Below are 24,394 nucleotides of genomic sequence, written 5' to 3'. Positions count from 1 at the left end.
AATCCCAATCAACATGAATCCAAAGAGATCCCCACCAAGGCACCTCTCAATAAAAATGGCAAATGTTAAAGACAAAGAGAGAAATTTAAGGGCAGCAAGAGGGAGACAGTCATTTAACTACAAGGGAGCTCCCATAAGGTTGTCAGCTGATTTCAAAACAGAAACACTATAGGCCAGAAGGGAATGGCATGAAGAACTCAAATTAATAAAAAGCAAGGATATGAAGCCAAGGCTATCATTCAAAATCGAAGGTGAAATAAAAAGCTTCCTGGACAAAAAAAAGGCTAAAAGAGTTTATTACCATCAGGCCAGCACTGCAAGAAATGCTAAAGGGATTCTTGTAAGAAGAAGAAGAAACAGAGAGGAACATAGACATAAAGAATAAAAAAGGGCAATAAATAAGTACCTATCAATAATAACCATAAATATAAATGTATTAAATATTCCAATCAAAAGACATAGAGTAGCCAAATGGGTAAGAAAACATGACATATATGTAAATGTATTATCTACAAGAGACCCACCTCAGAACAAAAGACTCACACAGGATAAAAGTGAAGGGATTGGAAAAAAAATTCCATGCAAATGGACACAAAACAAAAAGTTGGGGTAGCAATACTTATATCTGACAAAATAGATTTCAGAACAAAGGCCAGAACAAGAGACAAAGAAAGTCACTACATAATACTAAAGGGACTGACCCAACAAGAAGAAGCCTTGTAAACATATATGCACCCAGTATATATATATATATATATATATATATACACACTCTTGGTGGATGTTAAAAGAAAGATTGACAGCAATAGTCATAGTAGGAGACTTTAACACCCCAATCTCAACACTGGAGAGATCTTCCAGACAAAAAACCAACGAGAAAACAGTGACCTTAAACAACACACAAGATCAGATTAATTTAATCAATATATAGAGAACATTTCATCCCAAAGCAGAATATAAATTCTTCTGAACTGCACATGGAAACATTCTGAAAGATAGACCACATGTTAGGGCACAGGGCAAGTCTACAAATTCAAGAACATTGAAATCATATTAAGCATCTTCTAAGATCACAAGGGCATTAAACTAGAATTCAACTGTAATAAAAAAAACTCAAAAATATTCAAACACATGGAGGCTAAATAGCATGTTATTAAACAATGAATAGGTTACTAATGAGATGAAGGAAGAAATAAAAAACTTCCTGGAAAAAATGAAAATGAACACACAACAACCCAAAGTGTGTGGGACACAGCAAAAGCAGTGCTGAAAGGGAAGTTCATAGGAGTACAGGCTTACCTCAAGAAACAAGAAAAATCTCAAACAAATGATCTAACCCTTCAACTAAAAGGACTAGAAAGAGAAAAACAAGAAAAGCCCATAATAAACAGAAGGATGGAAACAATCAAGGTCAGAGGGGAAATAAATGATATATAGACTAAAAAAAAGAAAAAAAAGAAAAGAAAAGGAAAGAAAAGAAAAGAAAGAAAAGAAAAGAAAAGAAAAGAAAAGAAAAGAAAAGAAAAGAAAAGAAAAGAAAAGAAAAGGAGAAAAGATATAAAAGATCAGTCAAAGAAACCAATAGCTGGTTCTTTGAAAAGATAAACAAAATTGATGAACCTTTAGCCCTATTCAAAAAACAAAGAGAGAGGACCCAAATAAATAAAATCAGAAATGAAAGAGGCAAAGTAACAGCTGACACCACAGAAATACAAAGGATTGTATTCATAGAACATACTATGAACAACTATATGCCAACAAATTGGACAACCTGGGAGAAGTGAAGAACTTCCTAAAAACATACAATCTTCCAAAGGTGAATCAGGAAGAATCAGAAAACCTAAATAGAGAGATAACAACTAATAAAATTGAAGTAGTAATTTAAAAACTCCCAGCAAAAAAAATGTCCTGGAATAGATGGCTTTACAGGGGATTTTTACCAAACATTCAGAGAACTAACACCTATCCTCTTAAAAGTTTTCCAAAAATTCAATAGAAAGGAAGACTTCTGAACTCTTTTTACAAGGCACCCATTATCCTAATTCCAAACCAGATAAAGACACTACAAAGAAAGAATATTAGAGGCCAATATCCCTAGTGAATATAGATACTAAAAGCCTCAACAAAATATTAGCAAACCAGATCAGTGATACATTAAAAAGATCATAGACTATGACCAAGTGGGATTTATTCTGGGGATACAACACTGGTACAATATTCACAAATCAATAAATGTGATACATCACATAAACAAAATGAAGGACAAAAGTGATATGATCATATCAATAGACAAATAAAGCATTCGACAAAATCCAGCAGCTATTTGTGATAAATACTATCGCAAAGTAGGAATAAAGGGATCGTACCTCAACACAATAAAGACCATATATGATAGACCCTCAGCCAACATCATACTCAATGGGCAAAAACTAAAAGTATTTCCCTTAAGATCAGGAACAAGACAGGGATGTCCACTTTCACCACCTTTATTCATCGTAGTAGTGGAAGTCCTAGCTACAGTGATCAGACTAGAGGAAAAAATAAAAAGCATGGGTTAATTTTGGAAATACATGAAGAATTCATACAACTTATCAAAAGGAAGCCATTCATACAGATGACCAATAGACATATGGAAAAATGCTCATAGTAATTAATCATCAGAGAGATGCAGATTAAAACTACATGAGGTTATGTGATATTTGTCTTTCTCTGCCTGGTTTATTTTGCTTAGCATGATATTCTCCAAGTCCATCCATGGTGTCCCAAATAGTAAGAGATCCTTCTTTATAGCTGCATAGTATCCCATGGTGTAAATGTACCACAGCTTTTTTATCCACTCATCTGCTGATGGGCACTTGGGTTGTTTCCAGATCTTAGCTATTGTAAATTGTGCTGCTATGAACATAGGGTGGCATAAGTTCTTCCTGATAAGTGTTTTGGGTTTTTTAGGATATGTTCCTAGAAGTGGGATAACTGAATCAAAAGGCAGTTCCATTTTCAATGTTTTGAGGAACCTGCATACTGCTTTCCATGGTGGCTGCACCAGTCTACATTCCCACCAGCAGTGTATTAGGGTTCCACTTTCTCCACATTCTTGTCAGCATGTGTTATTTGTTGATTTGTTGATGGTAGCCATTCTGATAGGTGTGAAGAGATGCCTCATTGTGGTTTTAATTTGCATCTCTCTGATGATTAGTGAGTTTGAACATTTTTTCATATGTCTCTTGACCATCTGTATGTCCTCTTTGGAGAAGCGTCTACTCAGGTCCTTAATTCATTTTAAATTGGGTTATTTGTCTTCCTCTTGTTGAGTTGTATGAGTTCTTTGTATATTTTGGAAATTAGCCCATTATCATTGGCAAATATGTTGTCCCACACTGTGGGATTCCTTTGTATTTTGAGGCTGATTTCTTTTGCTGGGCAGAAGCTTTTTAGTTTGATGTAGTCCCATATGTTTATTTTTTCCTTTGTTTCTCTTGCCCTAGGAGATGTATGGGTGAAAATTACACTATGTGAGAAAAGTATCACATGATTTCACTTATATGTGGAATCTAAAGCACAAAATAAACTGATGAGCAAAATAGATCCAGTGACATAGAAGCATGGAACAGACTGACAAATCTCAGATGGAAGGGGCGGTGGGTGGGTGGTGAGGCAGAGATTTGACCAAAGAGTTTATATGCATAAATGCATAACCTATGGACACAGACAATATTATGGTGAAGGCCTGGGGTGGGGAGTGGGTGCAGGGTAGAAGGGGTCAATGGGAAAAAAAGGGGACATCTGTAATACTTTCAACAATGAAGGGAAATTTTAAAAAATAAAATAAAATAAAACTACATAAGGTATCACCTCCCACCTTCCAGAATGGCTACCATCAATAAATAAACAAGCAACTATTGACAAGGATGTGGAGAAAAGATTACCCCAGTACACTGCTGGTGGGAATGCAGACTGGTACAGCTTCTATGGAAAATAGTATGGAGTTTCCTCAAAAAATTAAATATAGAACTTCCTTTTGAGCCAGTGATCCCAGTTCTAGGAATATGTGCTAAGAATCCTAAATCATCAATCAAAAAGAATACATGCACCCCTATGTTCATAGCAGCACTATTTACAATAGATAAGATCTGGAAACAGCCCAAGTGCCTATCAGTAGATGAATGGTTAAAAAAGCCATGGCATATTTACACAATGGAATACTATGCAGCTATAAAAAAGAAGGATCTCTTACCCTTTTTGACAGCGTGAATGTTCCTGGAGATTATTATGCTAAGCAAAATAAGCCACTCAAAGAAAGACAAGTATCACATGATCTCACTTACATCTAATGCACAAAATAAACTGATGAGCAAAATATGTCCAGAGGCATGGATTCATGGAACAGACTGATGAATCTCAGAGGCAATGGAGGTGGGGGGATGTGAAGGGATTAACCAAAGAATTTATATGCATTTATGCATAGCCCATGGACACAGGCAATTGTATGGTGAAGGCCTTGGGTAGGGCAGGGGATGCATGGAGTGCAGCAAAGGGGATGGGGAATGAGGCTCATCTGTAATATTGTCAACAATAATAAAAAAACAAGGGGGAAAAAAACAAGGTTGGTGTTTTGAAAAGTGATTAAGAGAGTCAAAGTACTAGAGTTCAATTCTCATTATTATTAGCTATGAGTTCTTTACTCACTTAATTTGATTCTTTTTTTAATGAATGAAAAGTAAAAGTAATAGGATTATTTTCAGATTTAATAGAATTTATTTTTATAAAATCCTGAGCACATTTTATTAACTTATTCAACAATTATTTATTGAGTACCTACTATGTATTAGGCCCTATTTTAGCAGATAAAATGTTGAGCAAAAACTGATATGGTTCTTGCATTTATGAAACTTATCTAATGGTAGACATAGACACCAATCAAATAATTATATACTTAAGTGTAAAACTGTAACTATGACAAGTAGGTCAAAGGCGATATGAATGGTAATTTGAGAGCATAAAATAAAGACAGTGATGGTGGTGAATGGTCAAGGAATGCTTGAGGATTTGAATAATAAGTATAAGTTAAACGGATAAAAATCAGAGGGGTGAGGATATTTCTGTAGTCATATAATAAGCATATATCCAAATAGCCAATAATTAGAAAATATAGGTGCATTATTTTGATTAGCTTTAGCTTATCATATTATTTCTTATACCCTTGTTTCAGGAATTGATACATTAGTAGGATAGTTTGTACAAGTGGTTCTTATGTTTAGATTGATAATTGGGGGAAAGCTGGCTTTATGAAAGCATCCTTATTCTTTACTCACATTACAATACTATGCAATCCATCTTCAAATTATTGGCCTTTTTGATTCAACATTGATTTCTTATTTGTTTATAGACAGGAGGTATTTTATTGTGAATATTTTTCTGTATTTATTGACATATACTATATTTTTATTAAAAGTGTGTTGTGTTGAGAGTATTACAGATGTCCTTCATTTTCTCTCAACAATAAAAAAAAGGGAAATACCATGGACTGGGTGGTTTATAAAAAATAAAAAGTGTTGTGTGTGATTTGAGTCTCTCCATTTTCATCCAAATTTCCTAAATCTTGTGTTATTATGACATGCAGAATATGGCATTAAAATAAACCTTAGTAGCTTTAAAGAATATTTGTACTTTTTGGGCAGGAAGTGGTCCCTAAAATCAATCAACTGTATATGGAAGAGGCAATTTACATGATCATTATGTTTTAAAAATAGCATACTATTATTATGGGAGCATTACTTCTTCTCCTTTGTTAGAAACCACATCTGCAACAATTAATTCCACTCTTCCATGAGGTCTTCCAACTAGGCATCTTCTATAATGTGGGGCTAAAAACATACTCTATTTCACAGGACTATTGTAAGGATTCAGTGACTTAATAGATTGGTAGAGTGTTACATATATGGCAAAGGCTCAATAAAAATTAGCTACTAGAAATATTACCAGGTAATAAAACGTCTTTTCCTTGTAATGTCTTTACATTGTCAAATGTGTACATAGCTGCGTCAAACTTCCTGAAAGAAAAGGAGGACCGACCTTTAACATCTCATGTGCATGTCTCTGTAGACTTATAGACCATGTGCCCAAGACTGCTGTGGTTGAGCTTTTGCTATTCTGTAGAGATTCTCTAGATTTCCAATTAAGTAGTCACTAACCAACCACATGTGGTTAGTGAACACCTGAAAGTGGCTATTCTGAACTAACAGTGCTGTAAGTATAAAGTACACTCTGGATTTAGAAGACAATACAGATAATTTTTATATTGGTGACAATAAAATAATAGTACTTTGGAATATATAGGGTTAAATAAAATATATCATTAAAATCAATTTTACCTTTTTTTCCTACCTTTTTTAATGTGGCTACTATAGCATTTAGAGTTACATATGTGGTTCACATTATATTTCTATTGGACATCACTTGTCCATAAGGCTCTGGAATGAAGTTAGAGGCACTGTAGCTTCATTTGGGCCTAGAACCAATTATTTTGCTTTCTAGTTATATATGACTCTACCAGAAATTCTTTGTACAACCCTTAACTAAGCCTCTGACTGAAATAAACACAAGTTAGAGTGTTTTGTTGACACTTCTGTTTTGTATGTCTCCTGTAAAGCAAAAGAAGGGCTTCTTGAAAAGTACCGATATGCTTCTTTCATCAGGTGCTAGTACTGTGTTTTAGTAATAAGGCATATATTAGGAGGTGTCATGAGTTTCAAGTATGTGTTTGACACAGAAAAAATCTGATATGCCTTTTCAAAGTCATATTATCCTTTGGATAAGTTCAAATGAAATTATTTATTTTATGAATTAAAAATAATTCATTACTACAGTTAGTTTTCAAACAGAGAGGAATAAAAAATGAATATATAGATGTTTTGTTGGTCAAGATAACATCACCGTGTAGATTTCCCAAGCGCCCACTTATATGATTTAACTCACTTCAAAGAGAAAGTTACTGAAGACTAATTTGAATTTTAAAACTATGTACACAAATATAAATGTCTTAAAGAAACATCTTTAATGGAAAATAAATTTTGGGTCAGGGGTAGGAGTTTTAAAAAATGCATAACATTTGCTTTCAAAAATAAAATGGGAATTATACCTAAAAATAAAGTTTGAAATTGCCCATAATTCTCTTCTCAGATGCCCAATATAAAATATATACTTAACCATCAAACAAATAGTAGCGTAATCAATTGCTACCCATCATTGACAGAGTATTAAAGCAACAAATACAGCTTTCCTTTAAAAGGCCAAAGCAAGAGATACTCATGTGATCTGAAGAGGAGATATTTGATTTCATCTTTTAATATGAAAAAGTTGAAATTTAAGATGTGAATATATAATTGTTTCAGTGAAATTAATACTTTTAAAAAGACAAGTAAGAATATGAGAAGAGCAAAGAACTGCCTTGATGGTAGTCCTTTAGGTTCATTCCTTGGTTTATACCATTGTGGCTCTTATAGGTTAGACACTGAAATGTGTGATATGTGACCAGTCTAGTACACATGCTGTACAGTGTTTTTAAACTTTTCAAAATGATTTCATATAGGTCATGTATTCTATATGTAAATATTCAGTAGACCAAATATGCATTGTCTCAATATTTATAGGCAATTCTCATAGATCTATAATAATAAAGAATAAAATTGATGTTTATGTCTTGTATTATGCATTTTTTACTCATGTTTTATACCTTCAGCTAGAATGTAAGATATTTGAGGCCAGCACTAAAGCATATATAATTTACCTTTGTATTCTTAAAAGAACCCAGTGTCACTATAAATGCAAGTGGTCAGTGGTCACCCTGTTTATAGTAGATTGCTGACTAATGATTGTTAAATACACATGAGAACTTCTGCATGCCTGACTTTGACTCTCAGTTCAAAATCTCTCTTTGAAATCAAACTAAGAGACAGGAAAGGTTTGAAAAACATAGAGCATTTCATTAGTTTATGGATTAGGAGTTGGCAAAACATGAACTGGTATCCAATAGTTCTGTGTCAAGTTCAACTTCTCCGTTCTTGAAATCACCACACCTTTACAGCACTTGGTTATAATAGCGCACAGTGTTTTGTGAAAATCCTCCAGCCACCTTAATCATGTATCCTCCTCAAGGCTGGCTTCTCAGTCACTTTGTCTCTGGTACAGCTTTGTTCACTGGTATATTAATTATTTTCTAAAAGAATTACTGTATTTTAATGCAATCTTTAAAGTACTCACTTGTCCAAGGTGCATTAAATTATACTAAAATTAATCACATGTACAATTTCTGGACTAAGAGCAAGTACTCAAAATATATTTATAGCTAGCAAATGTATAATATTTATTTTTAAGATTGACAGCTTTATCTGTATATTTCAAATACTCTACATTACTTTTATGATCAGAAAAATAGACATTTAAAATAATGTAGTTCATATTGCTAACATGTTTACATGATTACAGCTAATGTTTAAAATTTTTTACAGAACAAAGAATGGGAAAACCGTGTTAATAATGGTTATCTCTAAGTAACCAGGCTAGAGGTAATTTTTTCCTTCTTCTACATTTTGAATTTCTACAATTACTATGTATTCTTTATTTTAGAGAAAATTGCACAGAATTAAAAAAATAAAATAGTGTTATTCTTCTGGAAGCTCAATTAACACATAGAATACAAATTTCCATTTTTTTTTTGTCAGTCACTTTTTTGTCTCTCCAGTTATTTCAATTAATAAGACAGCTCTTTTAGCTCACTCAAAACTGTAAGAATTGCTAAAATTTGTACTTCATACATTTGTACAGTTACTCAGATCCCACCAACAGCATATTTGGGGACCAAATATTATTAGCTGACACTGCTGTACTATAGATTATCTGTGTACTTGTTAACTCAGGCAAGTCTTTGGCATTTCTTATAACTATTTGAAGAATTGAAGAAACTTTTTAAGAAAATAAATTTGTGCTTTTTAATTCTCTGTAAATAACAAGAGATTTGCTGAAAGCATCAAGCCTTAAAAATGTTTGGTGACCCTTTTCTAAACAAGCCTTCAATAGTATGTAACTTAGGATCAATTCCAACTTCACAACTCATTTTCTTTTATGAGTGTTGTTTTTGTTTTTGTTTTTTTTGAGTGTGACGTGCTTCCAATTGAATTTCAAATTTTGATTTTATTTAAAATTAAAGAATTTAGACCAATAGACCAAGGAGCTGAGCTGTTCCAAAGCAAACATTATGTTCTGCTGCTTATCATCTAGTTTTCAACTAAATGTTGTTCTGAAATGACAGAAAAACGCATATTATGTAGATTGAAATAAAGTATCAAAATAATAAAGCCCATTTAATCATGGGAATTTTGTTGAAAATTTTGTTAGTAAAACAGTATTCAGAGTTTCTCATTTAAGCCTTACATTATTATATAAGATTATATAGAACTCATAATGGTTTTGTGACCATAGTCATGTTGTTCTTAGTCTTTATATATATATCTGTGTATTAGTAATTCTCAAAAAAGTTTAAGAAATTGCCTTCAGAAAACATACCCTACTTAAGTGCATAAAACTCCCATCGAGATATTAGCTTATTTTGCTCTACTTTTCTCAGCACTAGTCCCACTTAGTTGAAGAGAATTACATGTGTGAAAATCCAATAGCCAATCTGGCATTGTAATTAGAAATTCACATTTCATACTGGCCTATAATATTTTCTCAATTAGGTATCAATATGTAATATAATAAATTTAACTAGATTTTTGACTTTTTAAAATTAAGAATAATTAAATAATGTTAATATTCTAAGACACTTTGAGCATCATTTAAAAATGTGCAGATTTGCATTTTAAACATTTTTAATCCCAGGTTTCTTCAAATGTCAGGGTATTATGGACATGGATAATTTAAGTGCAATTCTAAAGTCCCTGCAAAACAGGATTAGAAATATTGTTATATCATCAAGTTATTTGGTGAGATTCACATTTGCCTCTGAGTTACTTTTTATAATTAAATACACTGTATATCTTCATCACTCATTCAACAAACACTCATTGCATAGTGTTTATGACACTGTTTAGGAGTTTATGCACAGAGAGCAAATAAAACAGCAAAAGTATCTCCCCTCTTGGAGCCCATAGTTTATTAATATTAAATGTAGTAAAATGAGTCGTAAACAATAAAACTGAGACTGTAATTGAAAAAACAAAACACACAACTATTTTCTATATAGTCATTCTTTATATGTTCCTTAAATAAACAAAATTAAGGTAGTTTTCTTTAGCCCTGGCCAAGTGGCTCTGTTGGTTGGAGCTTTGTCCTGTACACCAAAAGCTTTTGGGTTTGATTTTCTGGCAGCGCACACACCTAGGTTACTGTTTGATACCTAGTTGAGGCATATAAGGGAGGCAATAAAGGATGTCTCTCTCTCACATCAACGTTTGTTTCCTTCTCTCTCTTCCTTCCTCACTAAAAATCAGTAAAAACATATCCATTCTCAGGTGAGAATTAAAAAAAAAAAAGATGATTTTCTTTAAAAACTACTTCCCATTCAAAGATGCCAGTAAATAGATCTAAAGTAAAATAAAAATTGATTTAACAATAGTGTTCTAATTTAATAATCTTATATTCCCTGTAATGTTTTGGGCTCATCTCTAGATATCTTGTAGTCTGTCAAACACAATTAGACCCAAATGGACTCATTATTCTTTCACCCAAATGATTCTCTTCCATTCTTTGCTCTCTTCTTAAATGGCATTTTAATCTACTTCATCGACTAATAAAGGGAGAGATATAGGGATCTTGTCCCCTTTCTCTTCTTTATTCTCCAAATCCAATATACTGCCAATCATTTTCAATTCTACTTCATATATATATATATACATATACATATATACAATTTTATTTTTGTCTGCTTTCCACTGTCCCATTTGCCATCATCTATTCTACCTCCTCTTATCTAATGGCATCAATGTGCTTTCCCATTTTCTTTTCCCTGTATAACCAAATGATATTTTGAAATCCAGATTTGACAATGTCATTTACCTTTTCTCCTGAGTGCTTCCCTTTGATTCTTGGAATAAAGTCCATAGTGCATGACAAAACTTATTAAGCTTCCCATCACTGAGCCTCTTGGGACTACCTGTTTATGCAGCCTCATTTATCCTTTATCTTGCCCTGTGCTCTCACTGTTCTAGCTACAGTGAACCTCTTTCTGCAATTGCAGTTAATCAAGTTCTCGGCTGCCTGCCTCAGATCGTCTAACAAGCTGTTCTATGACTGGATCACATGCACACCACACTAATATTTTCCTCCAAATTCCAGCACCTGACCCTTCACCCTTGATTGGTAGAATTCTTATTCATCTTTCAAATATGAGATTTAAAGTAATTTCAGAGAAGCTGTATGCACCTTTTCCCCACCCACACAGAAATGCAGACTCAACTTGAGTATATTTCCCCTTTTATAATATGCAGGACATGTGATTATTTATTCCACATCCATTTATTCTGGTGAGGACCATTTCTCTGAATTCTATTTCAGGGTTTGTCCAACATGGTAGACGCACAATCAATTTTATTGAATGCATGTGATTGAATGTATCTGAGAACTAGAATGAAACATATTCAGTGATTTCCAGCAGTTGAATAAAAAAATGTTTAAGGTAGGTTAATCTTCATGATATGTTCTATAAACATATATTTAATTTGTTCACTGTTGTTCATAGATTGAGTACTAAATAAATTTTAAATAGACAAACTAATTGCAATGTTTATATATGTATGTTGTAAATTGGAGGGAGGAAATTCTTTTAGAACCCATTATTGGTAATTTTATGATTTGTATTTTAGTTGTAAATGTTGTGGCATAGTATAAGTAGCTGAGAAAAGCATTCTCTGGTAAATGGAGTTGTTAAGAATGTAAGAAAAAAAAAATCTGTTTTTTAAAAATAACCATTAATAAAAAGCCAAGTGGATTTCTTGCAAATCTGGTAAATAAAGATGGGTTTTGAAGCTTAGACTTTCTATCATCTTTCATGAGCTAATGTTCAAAGATGAGTTATAAGCTTTAGTTTGTATTGTACTTGAGGTGCAGGTGGACTCATACAATTGCTGCACTTCAGGTGTCACTATAATACGCCAAATATAATAAAATCACATTTAAATAACATAAAAAAATATAATTCAAACAGGGGAAAATGAAAGTTGAAGTTAATGCCTTTTTTTGCTTCACTATTGTCCTTTCCTGCTAGACCCATTCTAGTGCTGCTAGCCTTTTCACTTTAATGTTTGGTAGTATAGTACAGCTTCAGAAAAATATATAATAATTTAGCCACACTACTCTCTGGATAACAAATGGTCATCTAACAAACAGCTATAAACAAAGTGACATACTCATTTGTGAGGATAAACTTGGCATTTGATTACCACCGACCTGTAAATTCCTGCCTTTTCTTTTTAGTTGCAATTTCATTTTTTGAGGTCAGTTATATTTTATAGCACATCAACTGGACTGTTAAACTTATTTTAGAAGCAGAATGGGTTACATTTTTGCAAGTAAAAGAGAAATAACTAGAATTAAACATTTTTGATAGATATTTTAAATTTATAAAACTGCAGTCAAATTTAATATACAAATTGCAAGTTTAACAGTCTTAGCAAGTATTTTAATAAAAGTATTTTGCTTTCAGGTCTGTTTTACTCATCTCTAAAATGGAAATAATAATAGTATCACCCTGATAGGATTGGTGTGAGAACCAAAGTTATTGTACATAAAGGATGTAAAAAGTGTCTTACACATGTTAAAAACTCTATATTCATGTTAGCTATCATCATATTTACATTATTTTAAAATTTATTCATTGAATTTATACAAATGAAAGTTTCCTTAAATAGATAAAGGATCTATAAATATCAAGGATAACTATGACTTATACTTGCCTAAGTACTGATTAATAATAAACTAAAATATGTAAAACATTGCATTGATTTATTTTAAATTTCAAAAATCCAAATAATGCTTTATTTCCATAAATATAAACTTTTACTTCATCGTTATATTTAAATGTAACTAAGAAATAATGTAAAGCACACTTGAACCTCCTTCTCTCTTTCTTCCCCTAAAACATAGTTCCTAGTAAGAAAATTTTTTTTTTTTTTCCTGCAAAATGGATGCATTTTGGTGCAAGTGCTATAAGCTGTATGGATGGGTAATTCTGTGAATGGGAGCCATGGACTGTGAAAAAAGATTTTCCTTCAGCTTTCATTTATCACCACCTCTTTTTTTTTTTTTTTTAATGTTATTTAAATATAGTTGATTCCATCTTATAGTGGTTATATTAATTTCAGGTATGTGTACATTATAGTTATTCAATAGTTTATTATATTTTATTATTTTAAAAAATATATATCTATTGATTTCAGAGAGAGGAAAGGAGAGGGAGAGAGAGAGAGAAACATCAATGATGAGAGAGTCATTGATCAAGCCCACAACCTGGGCATGTGCCCTGACCGGGAATTGAACCCCGATCGCCTGGATCCTAGGTCTATGCTCAACCGCTGAGCCACACCCGGCTGGGCTAGTTATTCAAAATTTTAAACCTTACAGTTTGATCATCCCACTAATTCTAGCAATCACCTGTCACCCTGTAAACTTATCCTATTAGTAGTGACTAAATTCTTCTTCCCCTTTTCTTCTGTTTCCCCAACCTTTCCCTTTTGGTACCAATCCCTTTGTCTATGTTAATTAGTCTGTTTTGTTTTGTTTGTTTTGTTTTGCTTTTAGATTCCACATATATACCATACGACCCAGCAATTCCACTTCTGGGTATTTATCCATAAAAAATGAGAACACAATTAGAAAAGACATATGCATCCTTATGTTCAGTACAGCATTATTAAAAATAACCAAGATATGGAAGCAACCTAGATGAATGGATAAAGAAGATGTGGTATATATATACAATGCAATATTACACAACAATAAAAAAGAAAGAATGAAATATTGTCATTTGTGACAATATAGATGGATTTAGAGGGTATTATGCTAAAAAGTCAGAGAAAGGCAAATACCATATGGTTTTACCTATATATGGAATCTAAAAACACTTCTTTTTAAGAAATAGAATTTGAGTACTCACCAGTCTTCTGACTTACAATACAGAGTTTTAAAATGTTCGTGCTGGCCAGTGATATAAGTAATTCACTTCAATTCCCCAAGTTTAATTGGTTATAATCTCAACCCATATACCTCTATCTGTATTCAATATTGTTACATATCTTTCAAATTGCTATATACATCTACATGTATCACATTGACTGATATAAGTAAATCTAGGTGAGCAAATTTATTTAATTTTTCATGCTAGAAAAATATCTTTACCTTACAAATAAATTCACATTAATATCATTATTATTTTATTAAGGAAGCCATTCATTCATTAAAAATATAATTAATTTTATAAGCACAAGTATACCAAACACCCAGGTATATGTTTATGTATTGAATTAAAAATTAACATGAAATTAAATGTGAGACTAGTCTGCCTGATTCCAGAAATGTTAGATTTTTAGGTAATTGCAAATGTTCACATTTGCATTAAATTATTCATTTGCAAATATCAATAAGCTTTGTAAGCAAATATTAGCTTTGAAACTCAATTCTATTAGGTTGTATGACTACTGCAGGTTTTTGATACCCTTAGCCATAATATATGTCTTCTCTGAGTGTACAGTTATCTTTAAAACATTAAAATATGACTTGGCTTACTCAGGGAAACTATGAGATGCCTGAAGTAGAGGATTTGTTCTTTAGACACATAAAAAATTGCAATTGGAGATAGGATATGAAAGTGATGAACTTAAGCATGTCTGCCACATAGAGTTTTCTGGATTTTAAAGCAAGTAAGAACAGGTCAAAATTAAAATACATAGCTTGAGGGAGAGGGTTAAAATTTGTTTAAATGTGAGTATATAATTTATCATTTAAGCTCAAGCAGCACTTGAAATTGAAAAATTCTTTAGAAATTTTTCATTAATTTCTGAAAATGATAAGTGACAGGGAACTTTTGTGTTGCACATTCAGAAAAGTTTTGGTCAAGAGGTCATATTGTTATAATGTGTTAGTCAGTAACCCCGTCTCCTGTGGAATTAGCTTTATGTGAAGTGCTTCCAAAACAAGATATTTTCTGTAATGAATATCAGTTAAATAATGTGTTTGGGAAATGCTTTACTTGGAATAAAAAACTGAGAGAATTTTTTATGATTAAAAAAAACTATTGTTCCTATTGAACACAATGAAATCCCTCATAGTACATGGAGGATGCATAGTTTAACAGAAAACATGTAATTCAGGAATCATATTAAGTAATTAAAAAGTATATGTATGCTTTTTTGAACCTTTTGTCATTAATGTCTTATTTCATTTAAAATACAAACATTCATTTTTTTTTAAAGATATAGGTATCATTTTAATATAAACAAAGTCATTTTTAAATGAGAAAAGTTTACTCTTGGAACACAATGTTGCATTTAAAAAATGTCTTAAAATACTATCTGACATAAAGTCTCAAGGTTTGTTTAATAACCATCAACTAATGTATTTATTTTGTACATATAACTAAAATTTGAGATTAAATAAAAATGAAAAATATTGCTAACCACAAATTACCTATTTTTCTAGCAGAATTTGGAAGCAGTTTAAGGAAATAACAGATGTTTGAAATAACTTCCTAGCACATGGTAATTTATGAAACTTTAATCCTAGAAACTTGATGATATAGAATACAAACATATTGGCTTTAAAGTGAACAGATTTGGGTTTGATTTTACCTTCACTATTATCAGCTATTTACCTTGGCCTAGTGACTGAACCTCTCTTATCTTTAAATTATTGTTTGATGATGTGAGTACAATGCCATCTATTCCAAGGGAATGGAGATATTAAACAGATATAAAATGCCCAGTTCTTCCTGCAATACACACTCATTGAATGTTTGTACATTGCTCTTGTCCTTATCACCAAGAAAAGAAGTTTCTTTCTTTTATCCTTTCTTCACTTATTCATTCATTCATTTTATTCAACTTTAATATATAAGATTTAACAAAATAGATATGTGGTTGTACTCTTTGAGCTTATAACTCAGTTAAGGAAAGAGGTACATCAGGTACATAGCATGATATATGGTGTAGGGTATCTACCTAATACATAAATAGCAACAGTACATACTTATTAGTTGCAATAAGTACTCTAGAGAAAAATAATAAGGTGTTATGAAAAAAGGAATGCAGAGGGCATCTATATTAGATTGAGAAAATGACATTTAAGCTAAGACTGAAAGAGATTAGGAGCTAGTCAGGAGCAAAATGGTAGCATGAGAGGTGTATCTGGAGCCAATCAAGAGGTCAGAGGGAACATCAAATATCTGTAGAAAATGTAATTGGCAACATTAACTAAGCTGTTTATTGCATAAGTCTAATGATTAGAAGAGAATCATTATTGCACTGATCCTAAATCTTTTCTCTAGGAAATGTTTTGCTTATGCTTTGTTCGATTCTTTTTTTAAAAAAATTAAATATATTGGGGTGACATTGGTTAATAGGATCACATAGATTTCAAGTGTACATTTCTATGATACATATTACAGTTCTGAGTCCTAGTTTTGGCTGTATATTTGCCATTGATTTATAGTGCTTGTTATTGCTACATTACACCTGAGTTTTTTAATGTGGAATAATACATTTAAGTGTAATTGTTAACATTATGCTCTCCATATTTTCCTCCTATAAACTAAAATCTGAATTCTTTAAAACTTTTAAAAAATATTTTAATTTTACTTTATTTTAGTTACTTTAATTATTTATTTTATTTTACTCTCTAACCTCGTAACTTCAGTAACTTCACTCATCTCTGGTTCTCCTTGATAACTTAAATTAAATTATTTTTTCAGTGATCCTTTATACAGATAATGTTCTCAAGCAAATATCATGCCCTATAAGAGTTTAATTATTACAAATCATAGTTGATAGGATATTTGTTGGTATTGATACTTGGTATTTTTTCCATATATACAAGGTCAGGGAAAAGTAGCTTTACAGGTGTAAGTACACAAAACAAAGTTTATTCTTGTATTATTATTTATGAATTATTATATTATTTTTCATATGAACAACTGTAAACCTACTTTGCCTCATCCCGTACAATTATCATCAGTAAATTTTTAATACTCTATTTTCATATTGACATACAGGTCTGATCATTTTTGTTTGTTTCTGGCAGTTAGCCTTTGTGATATATTTCCTTTTTCCATTTTTTCCTAAGAGTAACATTGACAGTATCTCAATTGAACTTCTTTCTTCAGATACCACCCTACAAATCTCTTCAGATTGACTGCACATCATTGATTCAAACCAGTGGCACACTGCAAAAGTAATCCTTAATAAATTCCTTTGACGTTTTTACTTGGTATTCTACTTCATCACACATAGTAGGCATGTTAGATGTCTGATAACTTTTTTGTAATGTGTTAAAAGCCTATGCCTTCTTTGAAAGCCTAAGAGACTGATGTTAACTGCCTTCTCTTTCAATAGTTCTTGAGCAAATTAAACTTTTTAGTAAATATTTAAAATTGCCTTTAAAACTACTTGTTCACTTATATAAAATAAATATTGAGATTCTCTTGTTTTCAGAACTCTGTAATAGTTCCAGAAGAAAACTAAGTCCATATTCACTTGGAGAATTTGAAGTCTGCCAAAGTGAAAGTACACATCAAGGATGTTAGCTAGGATCAATACAAAGGAAAATGCAGCTTTGGTTATGAAACAATGTTGGAGATTATCTATTCCAAGTCCTTTTAAATTTCTTATAAATGAAGAAATTTCCATTTGTCAAAGGTAGTAATTGACAGAGTTGGGAGAAAACCTGGGACCTTTGCTTCAGAAATAGGTATTGGGTTTAAATCCTGCTCAGTCATTGACTAAGTGGTTAAGTTGCATTTAAGTCCTCTGATTTTTTTGTTTGCTGTCAGTACAATATGGATATTATCTCTTCTTTACCGAGACAGCATACGAAGCCTTCTGGCACAGAATCTGGAACATAGTGGCAGTTTAGAAAATAATGTTTTTTCTTATTCTATCACATTGTTACCCTCTTTTCAAAGACAAATTGAAATAAAACAGAGTTTCTTCATACATTCCTTGAGCAAACATTGAGAATCTGTGTCAGATGGTAGGGAGTTAAATTTGAGTATGAAAGTTCCTTTCCATTGGTCTTTTATTACTGGACTGTTCCTGAAGCATTGACACCTAGTGAGTCTCTTGTCCCTTGCTTTCTTTGGCAGTTTTTGTCCCTGATTCTCATTCTGCTTTTGACTCTTCTTTATGTCTGTGGGAATCTCTTCTTCATGGTTCTCTAATGTTGCTTTCTCCTCCTGCTATTCTCATTTTATGATACCTCAGTAATTATTATAACTCTTGTTTTACACTGACCTTTCCCCTGAGTTTCAGATGTACATATCCAATGTCTAGCAAACATGTCGTCAAGATATTCCCTAGGAGTTTTAAGTTTTATGAACCCCAAACTGAATTTACTAAGATCTCTTCCTACCCCCATCTTCTTTTCTCTTCCTAGATTCTTTAGCTTAATTTATGGCAACAACATCCAATCAGCTAATCAAGCTAATGTTTGTTCATTCTTTCATTCCATTCTATTTAGTAGTCATAAATACTGTCTTAATACTTACCTATATCTAGAACCATTTTCCATCATGCAGGTTGTGCATTGCACAAGGATACTTTACCTAAGGGACTGTAAATATGATTTATTAATGATTTTCAGGCACTGTTGATAAAGTGTCTTGTATTTATGAAATCAGTATATTTTAACAGTTTTCCAAAAGAGGAAAGTAAAGTGATTCATGGAAGGAGTACATTTTGGACTTTGAACAAAGTACCAAGTGAACAAGCTCTGTTACCCTCCTCTCTACACCCTCCTCCCCACAACTTGCCATAGAAGTAGTTAAGGAACATCGCTTGATCAAACATTTACCCTCATAGTTAGCTGCCTCTTTGTCCTCACTTTTGGTACCTGTCCCTCTTAACCCACAATTTATTTGAGGAAAGAGTGGGATAAGGGCTTAAGTAAACCAGTTGATAAAACTGGAGAGTGGGATGATGCTAGGTCACAAAGAGGTTTGAAGATCATGCTATGAATCCAAGCAAGGAGATAAAATCTGCAGTTTTAAAAGATTAACCCTATGCACTATGAAACAATGGGAAAACCATAGGTACTGTTATTAGACTGACTTTTGTTGAAAACTCAACTCTGGATATTTACCAGCTTTGTTATCTTGGGCATTTACCACAAAACTTTTGAACTTTAGTATTTTTATTTTTCAAATTCTTGGTAATGGTATTTACCCTCAAGAATTGTTGTGAGGTTAAAAAAAGAATGTAAAAAGTGGGTGCCTTGAGAAAGACAAACATGACACGATCTCACTTACATGTGGAATCTAAAGAACTTAATAAACTGATGAACAGAATAGATTCAATGACATGGAAGCATGGCTCAGGCTGACAAATGTCAGAGGGATGAAGGAGGGCAGGTGGGTGGAGGGGGAGAGAGTAACCAAAGAATTTATATGCATATATGCACAACCCAAGGACATGGGCAATGGTGTGGAGAAGGACTGGGAAGGGGGGTGGGATGGTGTGGAGTGGGTCAATGGGAAGAAAAAGGGACATCTGTAATATTTTAAACAAACAAAACAAAAAAACAAGTGGGTGCCTTGAGCTTAACACATTGCAGATTTTCAACACACATTTTAAAACTTTTTTATTTAAATACTCTACCTCTAGTAATTTTGATGAAGTATGATTTTCCATATCATTGTAATTGATTTTAAGGAAATTAACATGTGGTATTAAATATTAAAAAAGCATAAATTAGATGTAGGCTAACACCATTTTTAAAAAGAAATATTTATCCCTCTAAAACTTAACCACAACATTCCTTTAAAATTCTTCTCTACTTTTTAAAATTGACAAATAGATTTATAGAAATTTTTATATAAATTATTTACATAAAATATTTTCAGAAAGTGATATGAATCCATAACTTTTAAATGTAAATATCTGGGTTAAGACCCCACAAAATCTTCATATTCTTTATTATGTGAAAAGGGCTTCATGAGTTTATAGTTTCAAAAATATAAACAGTTTATCCCCTTGAATAAAACAAAGCACAAGCTCCTTTTATGAATATTATGGTTCTTCTTAACCTCTTTCTCATTGAATCTTCTTTATAAAAGGAAACTTCACTTATATAGAAAAGTGTTACTTTAAATAAAAACTGCCATTAATATTCCTAATTAATGTATATATTTAAAAATCTTCACTCTTAGCCTTCTTTTATAAAGCATTAGGTCAAGTTATATTAAAAATATCTTCTCATTTCATATTATTGGAAAGATGATAATTTTACAAGGTAAGATAATTTTGTTCTCCATTTCCAAATATATTGAGGAACAAAAATTAAGAAGCTTCCAAAAATAGAGAAAGTAATGATGATACTAAAAAGCATTTAAATCAGAGGAAAATAAATCCAAAACAAAACTCACGGGTCATCTTTCCAAATTCAGCTGAATGGCAAAAAAATCCAAACTAAAATGTGTGAGACATATAGTTAGCCTTGGCTTATCAGCGACATATGGCTTAAGTACTTTGATACTAAAAAAAGGAATGTGTTGTTAATATAGTAATATAAGTATGGTTTTATATATAAAATTAGAATTGATATTGACAACCTTGTTACTTGTATTTCAATAAACTTCTTTAACTACCATTGTAAGAATTTGCATAATGTAAGTACGCCCTTGGGAGCATGTTACTCATGCAAATATCATCTGGCATGAATTGTGAGGCAAGGATAGGGTAGGGGAAGTCTGAGAACTATCCCTTGTCTAATTTTCAACTCAAATCATTTAAAAGCCAATTATTGTAGTAGTATTTTAAATCATATTTCAAAACATTTCCAATTAGTTACAATCACTTAACTGTGATCTTTTATCTTGAGTATTACATTTATCTGCATTTTCAGAAAACTTTAGTTATTTTTCTAATTTGTTTGACTCTTGCAAAGGTTCAAATACACTACTTGAGTTATATCTATTGTTTTGTAACTAACTACGCTAAAGTTAAAGACTTAAAGCAACAATAATTTATTTCTCACTCTGTGGGTTGGGGAAGGGGCAAGGGAAATATTGGTTAAGTGTCTCCCCTACTCCACCTGGTAAAGGCTGAGGTCACTCATGAAGCTGGTTGGCTTCATCTGGAGATGGAGCTGGGCTTGAACGTCCAAGAAAGCTTCAAGCACATATCCAACTTCTCAGTGCTCCTCAGAGGCCTCTTATTTCCTCCAGTTGTTTCTCATTGTTCCTCACCTAGCCAGAACTTCCACTCAGCACTGCAGCTGGCTAACCACAGAAAAGGCAAAAATAGCCAATCCTCATAAAGACTAGCTGAAAACTGGCCTAGCAACAATTCCAGCACTTTCTGTTAGTCAAGGTAAGTCATAAGGATAGTGCAGTTGAAAGGAGGAAGAATAGGCTCCACCTCTTGATCCAGGAGGAGCAGCTTGCACATGCAGGGAGAGGAGGAACCACTGGGAGTTATCTTTGGCAACTAGCTGCCTTCATATCCATTGTGAATTAAAATTAAAAAAAAAAATTGAATATAGTCTGTTAGGTCCTCCTGTTCTCATATTACAAATAAATTAAATCAGCAAATCAATTATAGAGTCAAAAGCAGGAGTCATATTTCTTTACATTTTGTCCACAAATTTTTCCTGTTTTAGTGAACTCACATTATCCCAGATATTTTAATATTATTTTGGATTTCTGAATAAGCTGTTTTCAAATTTTTGCTCAGTTGTTCAAATTAGTTATTAAAAAATGAAAGAGCCCGGCCGGGGGTGGCTCAGCGGTTGAGCGTCGACCTAGGATCCAGGCGATCGGGGTTCAATTCCCGATCAGGGCACATGCCGCCCTGGTTGCGGGCTAGGCAGCCGATCAATGACTCTCTCATCATTGATGTTTCTATCTCTCTCCCTCCCTCTCCTTTCCTCTCTCTGAAATCAATAAAGATATATTTAAAAAATAATAATAATAAAAAAAAAATGAAAGAAAAATAACTGGCTAGAAGCCTTCATTTGTATATTTGTAAACAGCCATTCATGTATTTTAGAATAATTTTGCAGGTAATTTTAAAGTATGTTTGTTGTTATCTACCTCGTTTTAATATTTAGCAATGACGATCACACTTATTTATTCATTAAATGTTGATTGAGCTCCTGCAATGTGCCAAGCATTGTGTCAGGCCCTGGACATCTAACTAGGAATAAGGAAGGCTCATAGCACTTATAAGGTTATTTAAAAAGATTACTTATCTTAAGTGAGTTAGATTCCTTTAGTTAAATTTATCTATCAAATTAAACTCCATAAGCAATTACTTAAAAACCTGATGTTTTCTGGAGCTTATGGAACAATTTAAAATATGAATGACCCAGTAGTTATTCTAACTGGGTTATAATTCCCAAGCTTCTGAATTTTAAAGCAAATGCACATTTGCCTTGTTTAAGCTAACAAATTCAATGAAAATGTGTTATCTGACACTTTAGAGAAACTGAGGTACTCAGGATTTTGTGAAGAGGTAAGAATGTTGACAGGGATATATGTCACTGGGTCTTAGCTTTTCACAGATTAATTATGTAATCTTGGGAAAAATCATACAATCTTTCTTGGCCTCAATGTCTTCAAATTTGTGTGAGAATTTTGTACTAGATGATTTTCCTATGCTATGAAAAACACCAGTTACCTACACTAAGTGGTAAGCATTATTTCCTTCTTTTGTTCTTAGTTCTCTCATAAATGAAGAGAAAGCAAATGATTTGTACATATAAAATAGCATTAGTGGCATAAGAAACTGTATCAGAGAGATAACAAAATGGCTTTATTATAGTTCTAGAAACTTGATGAGAGGAGAGAGGTGGAGTGTGTGTGTGAAAGTGGGTGCTTGGGAATTACTTTTTACCCTGGAGATTTTGATTTGTATTCCATTACCCCAACCCTCACCACCCCTTCTTCCTTGACCTGTCTAAATAAGCTGCAGTTATTTATGAGAATGTGTCATCTGATTTAACTTGTGTCAGATGTGGGAAGAGAAAAAGAAGGATAAGAAACAAAAAGTTTTCCCAACACTTTTATTAAAGGTCTCATATAACCTTTCTGCTACTGTGTAGGTTTCCTATGAATGCTAAAGTATAATCATACCAGGCTTTGAGTTTTTAAAATGGTGCTACTTGATTTCATCAGCTCAAATTTGCCTTAAAACACCAAAAAAAAAAAAATCTTTTATATACTTTGAATGTTTTAAACGTGATTTATCTTTTTCCATTGCATATTTATATTTCGCCTCTAAGAACAATAGTTTTTTGGTTGTCTGATCACAATAATAGTTTGCTCTGTCATATTTTGTGAACCATTATAGTTTTCCTTTTAATGTATAGATAATTAACTAACCCTTGTTTCTGAGATATTTATTATTAACCCTTAGTGCTAACCCTTATTACTGGCATATTTATTATTTTATTTGGCCATGCTTGTGCTCTACTTGTTTGTGTCACTTTTCTGAGGTGGAATCTTCTCTTCATTTCTGTTTTTATTTATTTATTTATTTATTTTTACTTCTTTGGCTGAGAATTAAGATTACTATTTGTCTATATATGTTTATAGCATGAATAAAATTCAAACTTTAGGCAATTTGCTTTACTATAGTTTGCATTATATCTTATGAGTTGCTTTTGTTATATATCTAACTAGGTTAATTTCTGAACTTCAAAGCTCTCCTATGGCATTATCCTGTGACTTTGCCATTTTCCATTTCCTGTCTCTCTCCCTCCCTTCCTTCTTTTCTTTTTTTCCCTCTCATTCCCTTTCCCTCATTCCTTCTTTTCCCTTCCCTTTAAATTACTCAGCACTATTGCAAGTCTCTATGTTAGATGTTTTCCCTCAATCTTTTTTTTAATCCTCACCCAAGGATATTTTTTCCATAGCTTTACAGAAAGAGTGGAAGGGAAAGAGAGAGAGAAAGCATCAATTCGAGAGGGACACATTGATTGGTTGCCTCCTACATGTGCCCGGACCAGGGCTAGGGATCAAGCCTGCAATCAAGGTACCTGCCCTTGGCCGGAATTGAACCCAAGATCCTTCGGTCCTTGGGCTGACGCTCTAACCACTGAACCAAACCTGCTAGGGCTTTCCTCAATCTTTTTTATAGTGTTTTAACTTCCTGCCTCCACTTCATCAATATGATTTTAGCCAGTTTCCTTTACATTC

General features: G+C 32.5%; 1 protein-coding gene across 8 annotated transcripts in view; it reads left to right on the top strand.

Annotated features, from left to right (window-relative positions):
• FOXP2 (forkhead box P2) overlaps nucleotides 1–24,394 on the top strand; it is a 664,287-nt gene that overhangs the window by 400,490 nt on the left and 239,403 nt on the right. Inside the window, exon 2 of one of the 8 annotated variants that reach the window (XM_081147834.1) lies at nucleotides 17,366–17,433. The exons of the other annotated variants lie outside the window; for them this stretch is intronic. The gene's annotated coding sequence lies outside the window, so the exon portion shown is untranslated. The remainder of the gene's footprint in view (nucleotides 1–17,365; nucleotides 17,434–24,394) is intronic. 8 annotated transcript variants of the gene reach the window in all.

This window comes from Miniopterus schreibersii, assembly GCF_964146895.1.
Source record: "Miniopterus schreibersii genome assembly, chromosome: 9".
In the NCBI taxonomy this organism is placed as follows: domain Eukaryota; kingdom Metazoa; phylum Chordata; class Mammalia; order Chiroptera; family Miniopteridae; genus Miniopterus; species Miniopterus schreibersii.
Note: the sequence above shows the minus strand (reverse complement) of the source record. Positions and strands in the feature narration are given on the sequence as shown.